Source organism: Chironomus tepperi, unplaced genomic scaffold (genome assembly GCF_022539635.2).
Source record: "Chironomus tepperi strain 1889 unplaced genomic scaffold, CSIRO-AGI_Ctep_v1 contig_235, whole genome shotgun sequence".
Taxonomy (NCBI): Eukaryota; Metazoa; Arthropoda; class Insecta; order Diptera; family Chironomidae; genus Chironomus; species Chironomus tepperi.
Genome location: NW_027226357.1, coordinates 23,672 through 46,773, shown reverse-complemented (window position 1 = coordinate 46,773; position 23,102 = coordinate 23,672). Strand labels below are relative to the sequence as shown.

Below are 23,102 nucleotides of genomic sequence, written 5' to 3'. Positions count from 1 at the left end.
GATATTATTGCCAATTGTGAATAAAGCGACGATTCAGGAACATGGACATCACAGGCATGATATCAAAGACTGCTCCCTAGTATAGTCACCCTATACACAAATTGCCAGAATATTCAAAGTCACATAAAGTTCAGAGATTGCAAAGCAAAATGAAGCTTATAATTTCGATCCTGCAAATATTTATTTTAATATCAATAGTATGGAGCCTGGATGATACGTAAGGATTTTGACAAGCTATTGGAATCAGTGACGTAGCCAGGAAAGGGGTCAAAACTCGAACCCTTAGAAAAATCTCTGGCTACGTCCTTGATAGGGTTATCAATCCCAGGATTGAATTTTTTGTGATTTCTGGATCAATATTAGGATTCAGTACATTAATCAAGGGATTGACAACCTTAGTCTAAGATATTCATTGACGGAAATTCTAATATTTCACCGATTCAAGTGACTGCACGTCACCTCCAGAGTCTGGTGTATGCATGGCAGATTTTCAATCATGGTATTTTAATCCAGAAACTAAAACATGTGAACAATTTGTTTATGGAGGGTAAGTAAAATTAGATAATAAGTAAGGCACAGAGCTTGAGAGTTTCGTCAAGCAAAGCATGAGAGGAACAGCTCTTAGAATGTAAATAATCAAAAACGGATTAATAAGTGCCCCAGAGAGCACATGACCTTCAAAATGACCGAAAATCCAGCTCTAGCTTAGCATGATTTTGGCCTTAAGCTAGATTCGATGAAATCAGGTCTTAAGCTGCCTGGAATCTGATTTTCGACCATTTCTACACCATGTGCTTTCCGGGAACCACACCATTAGATCCTAAGTTTTGCTACTTCCATACTTAATTGCCATACCTAACCTAATCTATTACATTACATCTGCGGCGGAAATCAAAACAGATTTCATGGAAAAGGAGAGTGTCTAATAAAGTGTGCTGACGGTGTTCTAAAGACTTCATATGGATACGTTTTGAATCTATTCGAATAAATCATAATCAGCTCAGTGCCTTCGTGATTTTCTCAAGAATTCATTATCACAATAAAAAATAATAAAAGTTGTTGAACTTTAAAATTTTGCGCAAATAAAGTCATAAATAATCACTATGGGAATGGATGGAAGTTACGTCACATTTTCCGTTTACTTACTAACTTGTTGGAACCATGCTCTGACTTGGAGCCTGACTCTACTTCTGGCCACATCACGAAACTTGGCCACATCTCCCCTCCCTGGCCTGGCCACATCACCCATCCCCCTGACGGCCACATCACCCATCCCCCTGACGTAAAGCATTGTGTTGGTCACATCTAGGGTTTTGACGAGCCCCTTCCACCACCGGTCCTCCCCCTCCCTCTAATCATAAGAGCTACCTAATTGACGAACCATCCCAAATCTGCGTCAATTAAACTAGATTTATCAAGTCAAAAAATCACACAAATTATCTCAACTAAATTCTCAATTAAACTCTTTCCAATGAACTAAATTAAATATTTTATAGTCAGTCTTCCTTCAAACTTCTAATCTATCGCACACAAAACACAAAAAAAGATGAAATTTCTTTTCTTTTTTATTTCAATAATTCTGATATTGGCATGTGTCAACGGCGATGATCCGTAAGTATAGTTTGGCATTGCTTTTATATTGAGATTAACTAGATTTTTGTTTTTTTCACGAGGTCCTTTAGAAATGAAAAGATCTGTTGAAGTCGTTTAGGTAAGCCTTAACTACTGGACATTGTACGTACTATACTGCATACTGAACCAAGATGTACTATACTGTACTTATAATGCTATACTGTACTATACTGTACTATTGACTAGTCATGCTGTGTTCTTACTATTTATGGAGTACTATACTGTACTATACTGTACTATACTGGTACTATACTATACTGTACTATACTGTACTATACTGTACTATACTGTACTATACTGTACTATACTGTACTATACTGTACTATACTGTACTATACTGTACTATACTGTACTATACTGTACTATACTGTACTATACTGTACTATACTGTACTATACTGTACTATACTGTACTATACTGTACTATACTGTACTATACTGTACTATACTGTACTATACTGTACTATACTGTACTATACTGTACTATACTGTACTATACTGCTATACTGTACTATACTGTACTATACTGTACTATACTGTACTATACTGTACTATACTGTACTATACTGTACTATACTGTACTATACTGTACTATACTGTACTATACTGTACTATACTGTACTATACTGTAGATTTATCATTTACTTTACACAGATGTGATGCAAATGAAAATAACTTTTTGACCAAAGAAGCTTGTGAGGCAAAATGCAGTGGCGTTGAATGAATTACAGCTGAGTTATTATGGCCGAAGGTACAGTTCAGCACACAAAGCCCTCCCAACCCTCACCTTGAAAAATATCAATTAATTTTTTTACCTAAATATTGTCAAGTATCATTAATAAAATCTGTTGTTTAATAGCAAATAGCAACATTAATACATGAAGTCCAAATATAGCCGAAAAAAGCAATTATAACAGCTACAACTATAAATAAATATTAATAGAAAATAATCACATGTGTTTCATATTTAATTTATCTGAAAACGACCAAAAATCACGTTTATGACATTTTGTAACGCCTATAATTAAGCATATTGTATGCTTTTGTAAGGAAAAATGGAAATTGATTATTGATTGAATTTTGTCCTTTGAAATTTTTTTGGAATTGATTGTTTTCCAATAGCTTTTGTGTATAATCTTTAGGATCTGATGTCTATGAAGGGTTAGGTCAGTGCTGGGCAACCTGTGTCGCACGGACAAAAATGACACTAAACGTATGCAATGTGGGGTTTCAAACGAGGCTTTCCATTACGGTTGGCAGTGAAAAATAAATGAACGAGAAAGTGGTGCAGGAGAGAAGGAGAGGCAGGTTAACCTGAATACGCCCTTCTATGACAGATTCTTCAGGTATGAAAGATGATGAAATAAGTGATTGTATTCATTATATTTCCAGTTGTATCTCAGATATAAGGAGTACCTGGATAATTTAATACCTGGATAGTTTCAAATAACATAAATCGGTTACTTCATTACTTCGCTGGTCTAACAGATCATGACCTCCAATAGAATCCGCCTAAAACCAGCTCTATCGCTAGCTACCGTTTGCCAATTCCTGATTTTAAATGCAATACTATCTCGATTAACAGTTTCTTTGCAAGCACAAGTTTGTTAATCGATTCTAAAATGCGGCACCAGACCGACAAGATTCTGGCATGGTGTCAAGTCTAAACCAAATCAGAGTCACAACTACCTTGAGTTTGATTTTTGATCGATTAACCGTTTTATCCTTTTCAGGTTCTTTAATTTGCCAAGATCCCTAACAGGCAAAGAACACGGTTTTATTGTATAGCCTAAAAGCGGTTTATTTGCCTATCAAGAGGTGCCTCAGATTCTGTTCCTTCTGTTTCCACAACAATCATACGATTGAACCAAGAATTTGAACCCAATATTTAAACTTCACCCTCAAAGCATTCCTGTCGTAAATATTTCCCACTTCATTCTCTTTGTTGTCATTCTCAGAAACAGTACAAGATTTTCTTTGAATTTCAATTCCTCTCCAGCATTATCCAATATCAAAGAAAAGCATTTTTGTTTTATATTTTCTCAGAAAAAACAACAGCAAGCATAGAAAAAAAAATTATTTAAATTTTTTAACCCTTCTTATTGTCAAGTAAGGAACATGTCATTGAATTATAAGAAAAACAAGTTCAAATAAATTTTTAAATGTCAAGGTAAACATATCAATATTTCCGAAAGAGATTTATAGGAATTACTGTAATATGATATTATTGATACCAACAAAATTACAATTTTTTCGTTTTTTTGATTGCGTATTAAATTTCAGTGGAAAATGTAATGATGTTTTGATTACTTTCTCAAAGAGACAACATTAAGGCTGTGATGATGGAGAAGAAGTCTTGTCAATTTGGATTGATAAAGTAAGTACTTGATGAATTTGGGGCTGATTTTTTGGGTAGCTAAGGACAACTTAGCTTAACACCGAATTAATTTTATTCTCATCACCTAATATAGTTCCTCAATATTCAGTTCAAGCGGTAAATGGTGCCTTAAAATGCCCCTAAAAATAAGCATAACATAGCCACTTGCTTCATATTAGGAGCTGATTCTGCTTAATATACACGTGATTAAGCCAATCTTATTGCCCTAGAAGCCAGTAAATGCCTCTCTAGAGTAATCTGTTCAAAGGACCTTGACTCATAATTTGGTGTGTTGACTCGAAGGTCGTCAGTTCGAATCCTGAAATTCTGTGTGAAACCTGATGACCTTTGAGCCATGGACACACCAAAATTGACTCAAGGTCCTCAGTTCAGATCCTACTTCTGTGTAAATCCTTTACGGCATTTGTAGAATGACCATAAAATTGAGTCAAGCTCCTTTGCAGATTACTCCACAGAAGCTCCGCAGAAGCATTTACCGGCGTCTGTGTAATTTATAAATTTCTGTTTTTTTTTTAGATGTTTGGATACTTTGAAAGCTTAACTTTATGAGATCAACTCGATATTAGAACTCTGGACAACGTTGAATTAGAAAACGGATCAGAATTTGGAATAGCCAGCAAAAGTGGGTTATTATCTGGAAATCATACAGCCAAATTCGTTAAATCCCAAACATTCGGTTACAACAGACCAAGGTAAGTGTCAAATCCCTGACTTGGACCGAATTTGGTGAAATCTGACTAAGTTCAGAGTTACACCCTGGAGTACGGGTTTATTGCTTACCCAAAGCAGAACAATGCGGCGAACTACATTTTTAACCGTAAAAATGGATCGCAATCAATCTCAATGGTTTCATAAAGACAACTTCGCGTCTTACCATTAATACAGCGATTTAGCGGTGCTGTACTGTTTGGATCCGAACACTTACTTGCTTACTATAACAATGCTCCGACTTGGAGTCTAGATTGCTACAAAAGGCTCGGAACCGAATGATGACCCAACATTTCGGACACAAATTTATGAGAAATTTCAACTGAATTGATTTATTTCCTATAGCCAAGAATATCTTTAAAAATTCATTCCTAGAAATTCCAATCAATCACTCATTCTACAAAACAGCACATAAAAGTTTCCATCGAATATACAATACAGCTTGCAAAATTCTTCCAATCTCGTTAACGTATTTAAAGTCAAATTTAAGTCATTTCATTCCGACCATTCATTTCCTCACGATAATACCATTCCAAGAATCTATTGAAGCGTCTACTAGCGTACAAAAAACCCATTTTCATGTTGATTGTTAGGAACGAAAGCTCTTTAGTCAACAATCAGCAAAAGAGCGAACAATTTAATATTCTTTTTTAAACAAGGAACAGCAACAACAACAAAAAAAGACTTTTTTTCACGCATGGGAATTTTTATGTTCATGAAGATGTACGGCATCGAATCTATAGGTGAATGAGCACTTCCAATGAGAACCGATGAGAGAAAAACTTCTCATTTTCCATTTGTGGAAAATTTTCTCTCATTTTCATGCATTGGAAAAATCATATGTTTTTCATTTTCATACACAAACCATTCAGTTCCTTCATATATTTTTATCAATGACGTCATCAACTTCCAAATCGGTTCATTTTCGCTCACCATCCAATTGCAATTTTCATATATTTTACACAACTCGTGGATCATTGCGATAATTTTTTTTTCTACTTTCCATCCACACACATTCGGATACTCTCTTATGTGTCGCTCAGTTTCATTCAGTTTCGCATTTTGTTCAGTCGGCAAAAAACCGTAAGAGCCTCAAAGTGCGGAAATAATATTTCTCATCATAATTTTTTTTTTTGGGTTTCATTCTTAGAAAAAAATAAGAAGATCCATAAAATGTTGTTGTAACTAGAAGGGAAAGGAGCGGAAAGGAAAAAAAAAATTTTTTTTGGGATGTGAAAAATTGAATAAATTTTTGGTGCGGATGAGAATGAAAATGAAAGAATTTGTTAATTAAAGGTGCTTTCGGTGAATGATTGCAAAGTGGATTATGTGAAAAAAATATGAAAAGTGAATTAATTAATGAATTTTTACAAAGAAAAACGTTGAAAACGTGAGAATTCATTTTTAACGGTTTCTGGAAATTTGAATAAAATGGCTGTAAAAGATTCGGTCATCTCGGGAGAATATTTGATCGTTTCGGAAGTAAATATTCAATTTTTCAATCAAAATTAAGTGAAAATTAGTGAAAAACTACATTTAAAGTGGAAAAACTAATACAATAAGCTACAATCCTGCATTATAAATGTGAAATGAATCTAAATATTCAAAAAAATGTGACAAAATTGAATTAAATTGAAAAATTCAAAAAAATGTGAAAAAATTTGTGAATTATGAGAATAATTATCAATTAAACTAATTGAATTTAATGCAAAATCATCGCTGTGTTTAAGCTTGCAAAACGATTCGCGAGAATTAAAGGAATTTAAAGCTGCAAAATTAAATTGAGTGAAAAATATGCAAAAAACTTTGAAAAAATATTTAGCACAGGCAAAACAGCTTAATTAATCACATAGAATTATAAAAAAGGAATGATGACAATACAGTGGTTATAAAAGATAACAAGTCCATACCCAAAAACCCAAAAAAGAAGTGAAATGAGTTATATACCATAAAAATATAATGCAGAATATGTTGAAAACCTTATCTAGCATCTAATAAAAGTTATGATTATGTGGATGAAAAATTGCTGTGTGAGAGAAGCTTAAAAAGGAAGGAAGCAGAAGAAATTGGAAAAAAGAGCTTGTTAAATTATTCAAGAGGAAAACAAATAAAAAAATGTTAGTGAATTTAACTTTTTTTTCTTATTTTTTCTAATTAAATTTCACAAACAAGAGAGAGAGAGAGAAAGAACATCCATAAAAGAAGATCAAAGAACAAAAAAAAGTGATAATTAAAAAAGTTTGTTTTTTTTTGAATAATTTTGATTTTTCAAGAGGGAAATTTGAATAAATTTTGATTTTTCGGAAGCATACGCGCTTGTTTGCTCGAGAAATCAAGCAAATTTCGTTTTTAATAAGAATTAGTCGAGGGGATTCTTCGGTATCAAATTTTTTGACAAGTTCATTGAATTTTCAACTTACTGTCGTCTTGAAACTTTCTTTTTTTCAAACAATTTTTTTGAAGGAGCTTTATTGTTGAAAATTGTATTGATTGCTGACTTCAAGAGCACTTTACTGACAATCTTCTTGATTATGCTGTTTGAAAATTGAACTGATTATTAAAGTTTTCTTGTTGTTATGAAGTTGGGTGATGTGATTGCTTCTACATGAAAGGCATATTGGGGAGATAATGTTAATAATGTGAACTCCAGACCAATATGAATCTTGGACTCAACTTAATCTGACTCTGTATTGGTCACATTGGCCTGAAGCCTTAATTTTTTTGCGCTTTCTGCTTTATATGTCTTCTGGGTTAGGTGTATTAAAGTGTAGAAATAATAGTAGGGAGTGGTTGGGCAGTAGGGACTTAAAAAGAGGAATAGTCAAAAGTGTCTAGAAGATGATGTTGAGGAAGGGGTACATCTGATTTAAATAGATAAAATTCCGAGAATTCCCTTAGTTGTTCATACTTTACTATTCAAAGTTGTATATTTCAACGGAATATCAGTTAAAGTCAGTGTTAATCAAACTGTGTGTCGCAGCAGGCTAGCTTATTTCGAATTAGTTTGAAGATGCTTTCCGCGTGTCGTTTGAGAAAATTTCCCATTGTGAAATTCCAGTTTGGACAACTCTGATCTAAAGAGTGAAGGTTGGCCAGACATTTAAAAGTTACAGTTTATAGCAGAATCGAATCATTTTTGATCAACCGCTGTTCCAATTGAGTAACTAGAAATCTTAAAGTGCAGATGAATAACTTTGTGAACAGAACAGCTTCGACTATTAAAAAATCCACATTAGACTAGCTCTTAAAATTCCATATCTCCAAAAAAATCATCATTTCCATTCCACTCAATAAAATTCCTTAATTCTCAAAAAAATTAAATTCCCCAAAAAAATAGTCAGCACCTAAAATGTTCCACCAAAACAGCGCAGAATTCCAAAAATCAACAAAGATTAATAGACCAAAAATTTGTACTCATGTAAAACTGCCAAGATTGTCGTCTAGATTCAATTTAGTCAAACCAGTCGATTACACTTGAATTTCCATAATGCTCAGGGACAATTGTATTTAATGAAAAAACGCGATAAACTCATTTGCTGTACAGATTACTTATTTTTAGTGAGTCATTGAAAAATAATTTTTTCCTTACTTTTTTTTCCGCATAAAAGAGCAAGCACCCAGCACCGACAACGACTTCATTTAATTTTCATGAGCGAGCTCATTCATTTTCATGAGTTGCACATTAATTTCATGAATTTTCATGACTGTTGTTTGATATTCATGCATTATTGCAGTTTGTTGGGAAAAGCAATCTTGGAAAATCGGAATCGATAGAAAAAAGTTTTGGGATGGGAAATTAAATTTTAAAGAGCTTTGCTGGGATCGAATTTGAAGGAAATTAAATTTTCATATGACAATTGTAAGTTTGAGAAAGTTTTTGTGATTTTATTGGAGATATTAGATTGGTGCTTATTGATGCTTATTATGGCAATTTTGTAAAGATTCAATTCTTGAGCTACTTAAGGGTGATTCCAGTCATTTTGGACGAATTTGTTTATTTTGAACACAATTTCGTCTTAAAAAATCAACCCGAATAGAGCAAGTCGGGTAATTGATCCAAAATTCGGCACTTAACCGTCGTGACTCTCAATTAACCGATCTGTACTAGGAATATCCGATTTTCTTCACAAATTGTTGAAAAATTCGTTCAGTATTTAGCGGCGAAAAAGTAGCATTGGTCTAGCTGGTTAGGAAGTTGGGCAGTCGATTCAAAGGTCACGGGTTCGATCCCAAGGGAAAGTCTAGTTGAATTTTGTTGTTTTTTCGCTGTTCTGGTCACTCTTGTTCGGTTTGTGTGATTCGTTGCACAAATTGTGGTTAGGTACGTTGCATAGGTATACCCTGGGCCATGCAGAGTGCAGAGTTGGGGAAAGCTGAACGTCCATTAGGACAAAACCATCATTAGCGTTTTTCTATTCTATTAATTCTATAATTTCTATTCTTGAGACAAAATCACAAGCCACTTTGTCCTCCCTCTCCCCAACTTAACCTTAGCTACTGAATTGACCTCAAAATGAGTAGATGATTCTATTCGAGCTGTTCAGTTCTCTTTATTTGACAGCAATTTTGGAAAGTTTTCATCTCTCATGAACAAATGATTTACAATTTAGTCATTAAAAACTTTATCGTGTAGTTAAAGCTAGTCGGTTAATGACGTGCATGTAAGGAAGTGACTTTAGAAATCTATTTCAGATTTATTTAAAACTTATTTCCATTAAAATAGTAAATTTTTTTAAAATAAAAGTCATGAAATTTAAATTTGTCATCAAGCATCCTCAAATGTCAGTCAGAAGCTTATCATGTGACAAAACTTTTTCATTTTCTATCATCAGCATAAGTTTTACAAGTTTCAACGTAAAAAAAAAGAATCACATATTTCCTTACATCCTTAAAGCATTTATCATCCAGTAAACATACAAATATTTCATGCTGTGACGTGCACACACACATACACAGTTCCATGCATCAACACACAAAATTCCATTCTATATTATATAATATTATTCAGAATCTAGTGTAAAGTATAGCCGAGTAGGCGAGACAAGTAGGAAGTAACCTAAAAATTGTATAAAATTTGTTTATCTTTTACTATAAGAAAGTCCATTTAATATCGTAGCAAGGGTGACAGCAAGTATCGTAAAAAAAGGTATACGGACGTGAAATTGACATAGTATCACATTGTAATCGGTAACGGTGTTCTCATTTCAATGAGGAAAAATACACAACAGGAGGATTAAAGGTCACGCATTGAATGACATTTTTTCCCTCATTCTCATTTTTTTTAGAATTATCCGCTAATTTGCGTGCTGGCAAACTCAATATTATTTTTTCAAACCTTTTTTTAACCCAGTTTTGTTGTTCTAACAATGGAAAATTGGATGTGATTTTTTAGAGATTTTATTTTTAATTTTTATGACGTCCTAATGTCTAAATTTGAGGATGATTTGGGGATATTTTGGTAAATTAAGAGTTGGCATGGATGCTTTTTGGCTACATGATTCTTAGCATCATCATCCATGAGTGTCAAGATAGCCCGAGGCGCCAAATTACCCCGGAGTGTCAAGATGCTCCGGAGGGTCAAGATACCCCGAAGCGCCAAATTACCCCGGAGTGCCAAGATGCTCCGGAGTGTCAAGATACCCCAAGGCGCCAAATTGCCCCGGAGTGTGAAGATGCTCCGGAGTGTCAAGATACCCCTATGCGCCAAATTATCCCGGAGTGCCAAGATGCTCCGGAGTGTCAAGATACCCCGAGGCGCCAAATTGCCCCGGAGTGTCAAGATGCTCTGGAGTGTCAAGATACCCTGAGGCGCCAAGTTGCCCCGGAGTGCCTAGATGCTCCGGAGTGTCAAGATACCCCGAGGCGCCAAGTTACCCTGGAGTGCCAAGATGCTCCGGAGAGTCAAGATACCCAGAGGCGCCAAACTACCCCGGAATGCCAAGATGCTCCGGAGAGTCAAGATACCCCAGGGACACCAAGATACTCCGGAGTGTCAAGACATAACAACCCCAAAAGAATCCAAATGCGCTACACATCCTTCACCCAACCTTACTCATATCTCCATCATTCTCACTTATTTTTTTTTGAAATTGTATTGTTCATGGCTACTCGCTGTATAAAGCAAACATTTACTTCCATTAATTTAATATCGTCCTTACCCAATAAATCGATATTTCTATTCTTCTTTTCCTTTATAGCATTTTTTTTTTATTATTATTATTTGTTCTGTTCTACTGTCTATTGTTTCGAAGACAATAACAGCTAGGCATACACCTAACCCAGGGTTATAATGGTAATCTGATTTCTCAGTGCATTTGAAATTTGTCACGTGTATATTTATTTACATTATGAAATGTGAAGTTTTTTTTAGCGAAGCTTTTTGTGAAGGAAATGATGCTAATGAGTTTTTGATTGTTTGGTTTGTCGGATTGACTGGGTGATTATCTAGGTGATTGTTTGGCTTATTGTCTATGTGTGTGTGTTCGGGGATGTAGTCAGAAATGGATGTAGGGGGCTGTAAAAGCGGCGTTATTCCAAAAAGACCCTAGCAAATTCAAGAATTCAGCAAAAATAAGGAGAGATGTGGGGGGAATGGGGAGTTGGGGTCACGTCCCTATGTGTATCTTCCGGGATTCTTGTGTTTTGCCTATCAATGCTCTAACATTCATAAAGATGGCAGCAATTTAACATCCACATTTCTCTTCATCTGACACTGATTTCTCTTGTGAAGTATGTAATTTCATACAAAAAAATATCAAAATTTCAATTTATTCAAATCTTATTGTAAGTTTGAATCTTGATAAAATCCTAAATTTATGACTCAATTATTCAGCAAATTCAGTACTACATAGTCAAATACATGCGCTCCAAAACAGCATACTCTCGATATTACTGGATTATTATTCTCCCTTTTATCCATTATTTTCGCTACTAAAGTTTCCACTTTAGCCGCACAAATATGCTCTAAAATATCATTTGTAAATGTCTACCACAAAAAAGCAGCATTTCCCAAAAAACTCAGCTTGTGCCTGTGCTGTTTATTTCGATGTTGATAGTGAAAAGGAGCTTAAGAACAGCAGAAACACACCTTAACCTTAAGCAAATAAGCAAAAAAAAAATATGTCGTCTCTATAGATGAAATAAAAATATGTAAAAAAAAAGTTTTTAAGCATACGCTTTTATTTAGATGCAATGAAAAGTAGAAAATAATATTTAGATTCCAGTCTAAAATTTAAAAGAGACAAATTTTTATTCTCGAAGAAAAATTTTATAAAAGCGTTATTTTAATAATGGCTTTTGTAGATTCGCCCACGCTTTTATTATAATTTTCTTCGTCGAATTTTAAAAATTTGTCTCTTTTAAATTTTAGACTGGAATCTAAATATTATTTTCTACTTTTCATTGCATCTAAGTTTTTTTACAGTTTTAGAACTATCAATACTGAAGACTAAAAATTGCTTTTAAATGTCAATTTAAATTTTAATTCAAATGAATTTGGTCCTAACTAAAATACACACATTTTAAAAAATTTCAATTTTGTGTTCCATGAAGATAAATTTATACTTTAAAACAGGCGAAAAATTAGAGTTTGTTATTATAAAATCGTCAAATTTCAATTTTTTCCCAAATTTCTTTTTGATTTTTATTAAGAATAGTTAATGAAAGATTAAGTTGAAATTTCAGATCAATCGGATAATAAATGTGGTCAATTGTGAAAATTCCTTTAATTTTAAGTAAAAAAACTAGTTTACCCTAACTTCGAAATTTTGAAATTTTGAAAGTTTTTTCTACTACAAAACAGAGTAAAAGATTTACTTTCATGCCAAATTTCAGCTTAAAGCTTTCAACAGAAATATATCAAGAAATCAGATTTTGGCAAAAAACTAGTTTTTTGGCCCTTAAGCAAAATTTAAATTTTTTTCAAAAATTTAAATGTGTTCTAATTAGCCTATAATACACCACTATGCCAAATTTCAAAGTTAAGTATGGTCGAAATAGGTACTCTAAATTTGAAAGTCTTAAAATAAAAGCGTATAAAAATACATGCTTTTTTAAGGCAGAAAGGAAAAATCTTTTTATTTTTTTGTGCTTTCACTTCTAAAATATTTTAATAAAAAAATGGATATTCTCTATTTTTCATTTTCATTCAGGTTTCTTCACTTTTCTGGCAATTTGTATTGCCCTTTAGGGAGAAATTTGTCAGAATTTTTAATACAGTTTAGAGAATGTTTATGACATAAAGATTATTAAAATTCGCCAGAAGAAAAATACGATGAATTGCTGAATTTATTTTATGGATCTTCAATGTTTTGAGGTTATGTTGACGAATTTGAAATTTAAATCAAATTTATTCAAATTTGAATTTTGAATCAAATTTAAGTCAAATTTGAAGTTTGAATCAAATTCAATACAAATTGTCAAATTTGTCAAATTTGAATTTTGAATCAAATTCAAGTCAAATTTGAAATTTGAATCAAATTCAAGTCAAATTTGAAGTTTGAATCAAATTCAGTACAAATTGAGATTTGAATCAAATTTAAGTTAAATTTGAAGTTTGAATCAAATTCAAGTCAAATTTAAAATTTGAATCAAATTTAAATCAAATTTGAAAATTAAATTAAATTGAAATTTGAAAATTTTGAAATTTAAATTTAAACTTTGAAAATTTCAAATTTAAAATTGGAAAGTCTCAAAATTTCGTTCAAATTTCAAAATAACCTTAAGGAACTTCATCACTTCCCCACATTCATTCACCGCTCTCAATTCCTCAAAACTGAGCATTTAGTTATGAAAATTGAGTAAAACTTTTTATGCACTTATGTTGTTCTTTTTTTTTGTGAAATTTAAATCCTTAAATCTCTCAGTACAAGCACTTTGAAAGCACTCAAAGGATTCTAAAACAAAGTTCAAATGGAGCCATTCACTTGCATTTATTTTCCTTACAAAAAAAATTTGAGGAAAATTTTTGCCTTTTATGTTTCTAACAAAAAGAAAATAAGAAGAAAAATTTAAAAAATAAATAAAGTACATGCAGCACTAGCATAGACTCTACATGAACATGACTTGTTATGAAAAGAAACATTTTTCTATTTTTCTATTTTTTATTTTTTTTTATCGAAAATTGGTTTTACAAATTGAACTTGATTTTCTTTTATTACATTGTATTGCTTTATATATAGCATGTAATGCTTCTGTACTGACTCAAAAGCTTCGACAGGCATGACTTGTTTAAAAATTGAGTTTTGTTAAGGGAGAAATATGGAATTTTTTGTGGGAAAAATCATTGGATTGTGGAAATTTTGAGGATTTTTGCGAGAAAAATTGAAATTTTTGATTTTATTTTGAAAATTTATTTAAATTTAGAAATGAAATCGTTTAAATTTTTTCAAAAAATAATCTTAAAATTAAAAAAAAACGAAGTTGTAATACCAGTTACCAAAACTTTTAAATTTTTTTGAGATTCGAACTCTTGGCTTTTCAAGTTCAATTGAAATTTCATAATTTAACCTTGCAATTCTTTGGACAAAACACAAATTTAAATCTCAGAATCCTCAAAACACCTTAAAATCTCCCAAAACACCTCAAAATCTCATAAACAGTCAACCTTAACACAGATCAAAAGCCTCAAAAACATCAAAAAGTCAAGAGATAACAGCAGACGATGATAAAAAAAATTAAAGAACAATTTATCAAAAATTTCTCTATTTATTTCTCCATAAACACACAGAACTGTTCATCTATCTTCAGGCACACGTAGCAACAAATTAGATTTATTAGTGCAGAAATAATTTAACGCATGAGATAGAATAAAATGAATTTTTTAGAAGAATCTTGTGAAAATTCTCATTTTTTTACATAAGAGCAGTTGGAAATTTGGAATATGTTAAATCAGTATGGAATCAAGGATGTATCTGATCGTGAAATCAGTCAATTAGAATTGATGCAATTTGTAGAATGCAGTATTTAAAATTGAAAATGCAGACTGTAAAGCTTTCCATTCTGATGTCTTGAGGGGTTTTTGTGGAAAAATTAGATAATTTCGTAAAAGATTTGGTCTGAAAAGGTTTGAATTGTGGAGGAAGTATGACGCATAAATTTTAAATATTTGAAAAATTATTAAAAGATTTTAAAATTTTAACGGGTTTTTCAAATTTGAATTTTTAACGACTTTTTGAAATTTGAATCTTTAACGGTTTTTTAAGATTTAAAATGAATAAAGAATGCCGAAATTTTCGAACTTTCATTCTTAACCTCAAAAAACAATCTCATGAAATTAAAATACAATGTTAACAGCTACAACCTATCTGCATTTAGCTGTTGAAAGATTGTAAAAAACGATAAAAAATACATTTCAGCTTGTTAAATTATCATTCGTGATTCTCGTGTGTCATATTCACAAATGAATTTTCCACCTCTATAATTTTTCCTATGTATATCTTTACAAACTTGATGATAATGATGATGACGGGGAGTGATGATGTTGATGTATTTTTTTTAAGGCACAAGAACAGATAAATCTTTCTACCATAGTTGAAATTTTCATTCTTTATTTAAATTAGCCTGTTTAATGTATGCCAGCAATAAGTGTCTTACTGGTTTTCTCTATTATTAGCTTGTGAGATTTTGTATTGAGTCTTGCAGTTTGATTGAAGGTTAAGTGAGGTAATTATTGAATTTTAAGGAATTGTTTCGATTTTTTGATGATGATAGTTTTGAAATGAAGGGGTGTACACTAAGGTGAATTGATACCGGGATCAAGAACATTCAAACAATTCTTGGGATCGACTTCAGAAAATCCCTTATAGTCTTGGTCCCAGTCTTGTTCTTGGTCCCAGTATCGAGCTAGGTCCCAGTCTCAGTCTAAATTCTAGTATTTTTGTCTCAGTGTAAGTCTCATTCTTGGTCAAGGTCCCAGTCTCAGTTTTGGTCCTAATTTCGGACTCGGTCCTAATCTCGAGCTCGGTCTAGTTTCGAGCTCGTAGTCTCGAGGTTGGTACTAGTCTCGAGTCAATATTCGTCTTTATTTCTGTTCAAATATCGAGCTCGATCCAGGTCTCATCGGTCTAAATTTCAATCTTGGTCCTAGTCTTGACTCGGTTCTAGTGCCGATTTCGGTCCTAGTCTCAGTCTCGATTCTAGAATCGGTACAAGTTCCAGTCTCTGTCTTGTTCTCGATCTCGAGACCTGCCAAAACTGAGACTTCGAGCATCCATAGTATTTACTTCCTTTAAATAAGTTGTATCTAATAATTAAACTTAAAAACGGAATTGTTCTGCTAATAACATAGCAAAATAGCAATATTTGAAACAATTACAAATGACATGAGTGGCCTACGTTGAAGAGAGTCGGTTCAACACATTAATGGTCCGAAGGTTCGATTCCCCAAGTCTAGTTTGATTAATATAGAGATAAGTCATTAACATAAAGTTGTGAGTTTGAATCCTAGTTTGGCTAGTACAGAGATTTTAATGCAAACCTCTGGCAAAAGTTAGACTCTAATTGACTCTAATTTGGTGCCGGGGTTGGTTTAAATCAGGATTCTGTGTAAATCCTAGCACCATGCCGAGGTTTTTAAATTACCTTAGATGCACTTCTAATAATAATGATTCAATGTAGTCTCTTACTTAATATTCGATCCCGATTCTAAATATAACCCAGAATAATATTCCTATATTTAGCTACACCATAAATATCCCAAAATGCGCCACAAATCCACCCACTCCCAATCCCATTCCCATACTTATCAAAGCCTCTTAATTTAAAGTTTTTAAAACAAAACTAAGAAGATTTGCGGCAATAATATTTTGGCTGCTTTGTATTCAAAACAAATATATACTATAATATATGTTTAATTCACATCTCCCCACAAAATTCCCGTAAAATCTGATATAATTCTTTCAAAATACAAAATTTACGATTTGTTATTTTTTTTTTTGGGTATATAAACTCTCTATAAGTCTGAGGTTAATAATTGAGACGAAGATCAAATAATTTTCAAATTTTTTAATTCTTTTACCTCAGCCACGTACGAGTAAACATAAATGAAAATGGGGAAGAGAATGACTGAATGATTGGCTTAGTAAATTACACACAGTGGATCAGAGAGGCTATTTTAGTATTGATGATAACATCTGCTGAATATAATTAAAATTTATGAAGCTCTCAGTCTTTCGGATGATGGCACGCGTTCAAAAAAAATGTATAATTTGACTATTCTTTCATTCGCGCCTATTTGACATCAATTAATTGGATATTAATTATGAATAATTAAGTGGTGATTTCATGTGAGATTATTATGGTGCTGTTAACACGAGAACTAACACATGTTTAGGATATAGACAAGTTTGAATGATTTTTGATTAAAATAAGTGTGATTGACCATGAATTAAGTGAAAATTGTGTAGGTTGGGGTTGATAATTCAATTAAATTTTATGGCACTGATGCCTTTGAGGTTGAAGATTTTTTGATGTGCCTGTTTAAATTTATTTGTTGTTTTCTTTGACATTTATTGTTTTAACAAGTTTTTAATGGGATGATTTAGTAGATTTATTAACAGGAGGTTGACATTAACTGACGAATTTACAGTTTTTGATGAATAAGCGTTTTTAAGCGTAATTATTCGTAATGCTTCATATTAGAACAGAAGACCAAGAACAGGCGTTAAAATTTTGAAAGTTAACCAAAAAAAGTCGGTCAAAATTTGAGTTTTTACCAAAAAGTCAATTACAGTTCGAATTATTCCCACAAAATCCGTTAAAATTTGAATTTTCGCCAAAAAATTGGTCAATTTTTGAATTTTCACCACAAGTTTGAATTTTAAGAACAATTGAGATTTAAATATCTAATAACCGTTAAAATTCAAATTCAAAATGTCCAGTTGATAACTCAATTTCAATCGAAATTGTCATATTTACCTAATATTACAGAAAAATTGAAAAATCTGAATTTCTAAAACTTTTGTTGTTCAAGTTGTCCACTCAGTTGTAAATAGCAAATAAATACCTACAAACACAAGGTGTGTAAAACTATCAAACTATGTAAAATCTTCTTCATGTACATAAAAAATACCCAAAACTAAGTCGTTGACCTTCAGTTCTTTTTCAAAGAATTTCATGTCTAACTTTATTTATGTCTTTTCTTTCCTACACTATTTATATCATCTCATATTCACAGACATAAAGGAAACAAAACATTTTTCCATTCTTTTGTGGTATTTTAGTCGCATTAAAGCATTTGCCAATAAATGAAAAATGCCATTAGATATGGCAAAAGGATAGACAACAACGTAATAGTAACTTAAACATAAAAATTTAAATTTATTGCTTTTTCGCATGGCTAACATCTGTTTGGAGTTATTTCAAGGAAAGAAGGAAAAAAAAGCTCTTAATTATAGTATAACAAAAGGCATTTAAGAGCTTTCATGTCCCGCATTATTTTTGCTTTAAATACATTTTTTTATTAACCCACATATTACGTTCCTTCCTTGTAGTTCCATTAAGAAAATGGCTCCTTATTTCCCCTGATACGTTTATTTATATTCATCTATTAATTTGTAGCTTAAATATGTATGATGTGGACTTTTTGTTATGTAAACTGTCCATATATATTTTTGAAAGTTTATTTAACTGTTTAGGGTTTGTTAAAGCAAAAATTGCGTAACGTGAAAAATTGACTTATTGACCTCCAACCCCCTTCCCCTCCTTTTCCCTTCCTCTTTGTAGCAAACTCTTCATTGTTTAAGGCTTGACAAAGCCCAAACAAGCCACCTGCGAATAGTGATAAATATGTGAAACCCCTTTCACACGCAATAAGACTTTTAAGTTACTATTACGTTGACTTCTTAAAGCTCCTTTGAATGATTTTTGACGATTATTTTAATGAATTCATTGAGTCAAAGCGGAAATTTGAGGAATTAAGCTTGATCCTTTATATAATTCATTATATAAGGGGAAGGAAGTAAATGTTTGTAATTTTTGTAGCAATATGCTTATTACTCGGGAATTTCTCAACATAAATTGTGCCAGTTATGACCTGATTCTTGTTGACTTTAGTGTTGATTATGGAAATGGGTCAATTCCTTTGTCGATAGTTATACTTTTTTCGGTATGGTATAATTTAAGGAATTCTGTGGGGTGTTTTAATCATTTAAATGTGTGTTCCTGTGTAGCAGCGTGGTGTAATGTGGAATATACCTTGAATCAACCTTTAATTTACTATTTGAGTATTTCAAGATTTTTTAACAGACATTAGGTGAAAATTCAAATTTTAACCAACTTTTTTGGTGAAAATTCCAATTTTTAGACTTTCTTAACGGATTTTTGTAATTCAAACTCAACATCATTCAATTTCAAAACAATCCTTCCACTTCGAAAAGTTTTTTCAATTTTAATTCAGTTTAAATATTGAATTACTGCAAAAACAGACACGAATATTATTCTATTTAATAGCAATACACCATCGGCATTCAGTAAAAACTTCAAACTCAAGTTAAACATACAAAAAAAAAATGAAAACAATAACAAGTCAGCAGTAATGTTGTTTTTTTTTCTAGGAAAAATGAAGCTATAATGGATGCGATATAATATTTCATAGCAGCAGCTAATAATAATTATTATTATTGCAAGTAAAAAGGCATAAAAAATGACGGATGTGAACTTATTACTTTAAATACATTTTAAATGAATGTCGAACACAAAAAATAAAAATTGGAACTGCTTAATGATTACATTCCAATAAGAACGCCTCCTTCTCCGCTTTTGGCATCCAATTAAGCTCAAATGCACGACTTCCTTGGATAATTCTTTTTATTATTATTTTCTCATTCTTCTTGCTCGTCTCCGTTTCTGTCTTTATACTTTATGCTGTTTGAAATTCATATAAAATGACATTGAGGGAAAATTGTAGGGAAGTTACAGCATGTAACATGAAAAAAAAAATTGAGGAGAATCAAATGAAATATGAAATAAATGAATGCTGTTTAAACTTTCCAACTACTAATCAACGTGGAGTTTTGTGTTACGAATGACGAACAAAGGAAATTGGATGGAACTGTCTCAGAGATTCTTTTTTCTTTTCTTCTTTCGCAAATTATGATGAGATGGTGGATTATTTCGTAATTAAATTAAATTGTGATGATGATGATGATAATCTGGTAGCCCGAGAGACACAAATGAGGAAGAGTCCGGCACGGAGTCACGGATCCTGAAAGGCTCTGCTAAGCCTCATTTACTAATGTCAAAAGCAAGCTGCCTCAATATGGCTTCTGAATGACTGCGATATGACATCCATATGTAGGCAGCCATGAGGATGTCATATGGCCATCGGGATACCTCCATATGGATGTCATGTGGTTGTCATTTAGATGCAACAAGGAAGCAGCTTCAATGTGTGTCACTCGGGTATCGTGTTTTGTCGTTTAGATGTAATTAGATCTTGTTAGACTGGGAATGGTCAAATTAGGATTTTTTTTTAAATGACGATGATCAGAAATTAAGATCAAATTCTACTCAAGGGACTTGATTCAGAATTATGGACTGCAAAAAATCGACCTTCTGACTCTTCCCTCTTCCTCGTATCATTGTTTGAGACATAACAAGACCCTTTCTCTCTTTAGAGCGTTTCGTACTAAATGGACGGTTCAATGATGTTCCCGACTGAGTTTGTGGTCAAAATTGATACATTACATCCTCACAGCTCCAAATGTGCTTCCACCAACTGACCTAAGGTGTTCTCCAATTGATCACACCCTGAACAGACATGGAACATACTCATAATCCCCCTACTAATCATACCAGTCATATTGATTGACTATACTCATAAGTACACTCATTTAAGCGACTATACTCATTCCCTGTTAATCCACACATCATCCAAATCAGATAATTCCCATCAATAATTCACAAAACCATCTGTTAGTGACGACTGAATGCCTCTACACCCAGCGACTAAATCTAGTCTATTTCCTATAATTCATTAAAGAAGTTTTAAAAATGCAATTCACAGTTTTTTCTCATCCTTGAACTCATGCCAAATGTAACAAATAAAAAAATATCCACAATCATCAGTCAAAAAAGCTAATAATTATCACAAATTCACTGTATCCTCACATCCAATAGAAATCCCCACAACATATATAGCTTGAAAGATGAGGAAATGAAATAAGATTGAAGACGAGAAAATGAGAAATGAATAATAAGAAGGAAATGTGAGTGTAATGTGCATGCATGGAAGATGGAAGACGACATTTGGGAATGTCAAAAATGTGAAATGTAGGAAAAATGCTCGTTCAAGCGTATACGATATGTCTAAACGTATGAATTTTAAATAATTCTCGCGTTATCGTAAATATTTCATGCTGGAATGGGGGTCATCTGGTGATGATGTCACGTTGTTGAGGGGAAAGTGAGATGAATACAGGGGTGTATTTAGGGGAGGGGTGCATGTTAGTGGATTTTGGTTACTAATCATGCTGGAATGGGGTTAGTTCGTTAGTGACGTTATGGTATTGAGGGGTAATTTAGAGGATTCAGGGGCTTATTGAGGGAGGAGGATGTTGGTTAGTTTAGGGGATTGCTGGAATGGATGCTGGAATGGAGACCAGTTGTTAGTGACGTCATGGAACTGAGGGGTAGTGATGTGGATACAGGAGTGTATCGTGTGAGGGGAAGGGCTTTGGTGGGTTTTAGAGATTAATCATGTTGGAATAGGGTCAGTTGTTAGTGTTGCCATTCTATTGAGGAACAGTGAAGATGGATCCAGAGGCGTATAGGTGAGATTGGCAGGGGGGGGCTTTGGAGATCAAACTGACCCCCCCTGTCACCTCCTAGGTGGATCTTAACCAGTTAAATCCTCAACTTTTATAGAATAGAAGTAAAAAATCATCAACATCAGACATAACTAATGGATATTCCCCAATAATTCTGAATCCGGAAACCATGATGAATTTTATAATCTTGCCAAGAATAATATTACATGTGTGTGCGCCTTCCATACACTATTATTATGTGTATATGACTTTATAAAATCTTTACATAAGCACACAATATTATATATTCAATTTTTTTTATACTTTTTTTCATTCCGTCAACATCATGATGTGCAAGAGAGCAAATTTTCATCAACATATTTTCTGTAGAATAATCAGGCATTTTCATACAATTCGCTTATTTTAGCATAAAAGAAATGTTTATTGTTATGATTTACGGAAATTTGATGATTTTTTTTTTATAAATTCTGTATACCAGTTTTCGTGAAAATTGTTAAGGATTTGTTCACATGTTATGTAGACTCATGGCTAGAGTGAACATGGTGTTTTAAATGCCGAGCGAGCAGCTATTATGCAATAATATAGCGACTATTTGTGAAAATTACGAGACATTTTTAGATATCCATATTTTGCATCATATTCTTTAGAGCTCAAAATTGACCTGGATTGAGCAGTTCGAACCAGAGTTGGCAGGACTTTGGAGTCCGGACTCCGAAAGTCCAAAAAGTCCCGACCTTGTGGAGTCGGACTCCACTTTTTTTTTGGAGTCTGGACTCCAGTGGAGGCGCCTCCACATTTGAGTCCTGCCAACTCTAATTTGAACATTATCGGAAGACAGCAGCTCATGAAAAACATACTGCTGTGCTGGCTTTACTGGCCATACAGATCAACGGTGATCCATGACCTCTCTTGGTTTCATTTGAAACTGACTCTATAGCTGGCTGGCTGCCTTCTGTCAATCATCAATATCATAATACTGAACATGCAAAACACAGCTGTGTTTGCCCAAAAATACAGCAACTTGCCATCTCCTTTGCTTTTATGGCCTTTTGAAATTTCATCTCTTTTGAGGTCCAATATTGGTGATTGACAGATGGAATCCAGCGATAGAGCAAGCTTTAAGAGACGCCTAAAGGAATCCTTGGGTCACAATTGATATGTACGACTGCAATGTAGCTAATAAAGTAAGGAGTTCCCTTAAAAGCGTTACATAACTAATGAACGACCCCTTAAGATTGTTGAGAAAAACAAATGAAAATTGATGATACGGCTTGAGGGTGTTTTTGAGGAAATGTCGAATTTTTTTTTGGTGGTAATGCTGATTTGGCAAGGAAAAGATGAGTATCTTCAAGACAACTTTAAGTTTTATTATTGAATTTAATTTAAATAATTTGTTAGGAATTGAATTGAGGTGGATAGGGGGGATATTACGGGTTATTTTGGTATTTGGAATTAAAATGGTAGTGTTGAGAATTGTTGCAAGGCAGTCGATCACTAGATAGACGTTTTTAGTCATATCTTAGCCTAACTCTATAGTATGAGAAACAATATCCTATAACCTACCCCTGTGTGTCGGTTTGTAGGGTTATCAATCTGTCT

The 23,102-nt window shown here is 33.0% G+C and overlaps 1 long non-coding RNA gene across 1 annotated transcript; it reads left to right on the top strand.

Annotated features, from left to right (window-relative positions):
- The first annotated feature begins 132 nt into the window (after window positions 1–132).
- Window positions 133–1,128, top strand: LOC139091175 (uncharacterized). Its single transcript, XR_011544490.1, has 3 exons — window positions 133–217; window positions 446–547; window positions 901–1,128. It is a non-coding gene; the product is annotated as an uncharacterized lncRNA (long non-coding RNA).
- Window positions 1,129–23,102: the final 21,974 nt, after the last annotated feature.